The sequence below is a fragment of the Lactuca saligna genome, unplaced genomic scaffold (assembly GCF_052625555.1).
Source record: "Lactuca saligna cultivar CGN05327 unplaced genomic scaffold, ASM5262555v1 scaffold_31, whole genome shotgun sequence".
Classification (NCBI taxonomy): Eukaryota; Viridiplantae; Streptophyta; class Magnoliopsida; order Asterales; family Asteraceae; genus Lactuca; species Lactuca saligna.
Genome location: NW_027629855.1, coordinates 110,001 through 112,500, shown reverse-complemented (window position 1 = coordinate 112,500; position 2,500 = coordinate 110,001).

Below are 2,500 nucleotides of genomic sequence, written 5' to 3'. Positions count from 1 at the left end.
GTTGGGAAACCTAAGCAAGCGAGGCTGGCAAGGCAAGCCACCCAAGGGAACAAGGCACCTTGCCACACACATGCCCACGAACGACCAAGGCAACAAGGCAACCTTGCCACACAAATGCCCATGGGGGACTACCACCACTTGGTGCCCAGAAGCGTGTATGACGAACAAGGCATGGTGTTGGGAATTATGCATCTTCGGGCTAATCAATGTCTGTTCCTGTCACCAAGCTCTTTGTGCATTATGTATATATAGGGGGTACATGGGGACTAATACCACCCTTGGTGCCCGACAGGTGTGTTGGGAAACCTAAGCAAGCGAGGCTGGCAAGGCAAGCCACCCAAGGGAACAAGGCACCTTGCCACACACATGCCCATGAACGACCAAGGGAACAAGGCAACCTTGCCACGCACAAACCCATCCACGAACGACCAAGGGAACAATGCATACGGGGCTGGCAAGGCAAGCAGGCTACCCAAGGGAACAAAGCCTCTTCCCACACACAGACCCATGAACGACCAAGGGAACAAGGGTGTGAACGACCAAGGAACAATGCGTATTGCCACACACATTCCCATGAACGACCAAGGGAACAAGGCTACCTCCCAAACAAACACACATGAACGACCAAGTGAAGAAGGCTTCTTCCCACACACAACCCCATGAACGACCAAGGGAACAAGTTTACTTCGTACACGAACACCCATGAACGACCAATGGAACAAGGCATCTTGCCACACACATGCCCATGAGCAACCCAATCCCATCCTCATCGGTCTAAGGAACAAGGGGCCTTGACAAACCATGAGCAGATTTCTAAGCAAGTCAAACGATGAAGGGAGCAAAGTGTAGTTCCTACTTAGTACATAGTAAATTGAATATATGAGTTCCAATCCGATCAACTCGTGTTCTTTCGAGTTCATCTAAGCCACTTATGAATACCTAAAAGCCTTATCTGCCTGCCTATCACCAGGCGACAGGGACAAACACCCAAATATGATATATTTTCATTTCAAGTCCATTCGTCTATGTTAACAACGACCCACACAAATTTTCAATGGCATTCCTACTTGATTTGAGCGACATTCCAACAAGTAGGGAACCATCGCTTCAAGGCATGACCAAGGATAGGACACAAACATTTACGCCTCAAACATGACATTTTGTTTTTTTTTTTTTATTTATTTCAAAGCTTTTCATTTATAATAAAAAGCATCCCTACAAAATTTTGTGTCAATCCGAATTAATTCGAGCGAGTTATGGACGATTTCGCACAATTATGCATCCTTGGGCAAATCAATGTCTGTTCCTGTCACCAAGCTCTTTGTATAATATGTATATATAGGGGAACCATGGGACTGCTGCCCATTGGCGCCCCAAGGGTGTCCAACGCCCAAGGCTCTCGAGGCTGGCACGCTCAAGGCATGGCCAAGACGCCCGCTCTTGACGAAAATGGGGCCAAAACGCCCCCCATTGGCGCCCCACTCCCGTGTCCCCTCGCCCCCAAGTCGTGTGTGTCCAAAAATTATGCATCATCAGGGAAATCAATGTCTGTTCCTGTCACCAAGCTCTTTGTGCAATATGTATATATAGGGGGTACCATGGGGTCTCATTCTCATAGGTGCCCGGCATGGTTGATGGGCAAATAAGAATCGTGAGGCTGTATCGAGCACACACGAGGCATGCCAAGCCAAGCCCCACGACCCATGAAAGAGGCCATCCCCCCCAACACGTTGCCTTGATTTCTCGAACGGTGACCTGAAAATTAGCCCCATCTCCTTGAGTCTCCTCGACGTTGTGCCCATACACTAGCCCGTTGCCTTGATTTTCCTCGACATAGGGCGCAGAAACTAGCCCCGTTGGCTTCACCTGTGCCTCGACGCCGTGCGCATACTAAGAAATATACATCCTCAGGGAAAGCAATGGGTGTTGCTGTCACCAAGCTCCTTGTGCAATATGTATATATAGGGGGGGAGCCGTGGGTGAGCATGGGAAGGGATGAAGGTGCCAGACTGCCTTTGAGCGCGAGCTTGGGTGACTGTTGCTTGATTCCTAGTCGGTGGCATAATACCCCTCCGAGTGGGGGCCTTGGCGTGGTGTGGGGATGCCTCGTTAGGTCTCTGCGACACCGATCCAGGGTTGTGGTCTAGCTTTGGAAGTTTGGGATGGTGCTGTTTGTGTGGCAATTCGATGACGATGTGCTTGCTGATCTATGTTTGACGTGCTACTGGTGCTAGCCAGCATTTGATTTGTGCTGATGATTGGGAAAAGATAGGCGTTAAAGTGGCATGTGTTGCTTTTTGTGATACTACTATGGTACGCTAGTCTATCCTTGTTAGATGTGCGGTTGGTGCCTAAGCGTAGCTAGCATTGGTTTAGCACCGATGACGCTGAGGAAGCAAGCATTATCAGGAAGCATTGTTAGACATTCAGTATCATCATGGCGTGTTGAAATTATCTTGGAAGCATAAAAGATGCCGGCCATACCTGGCTGGCGTTTTTG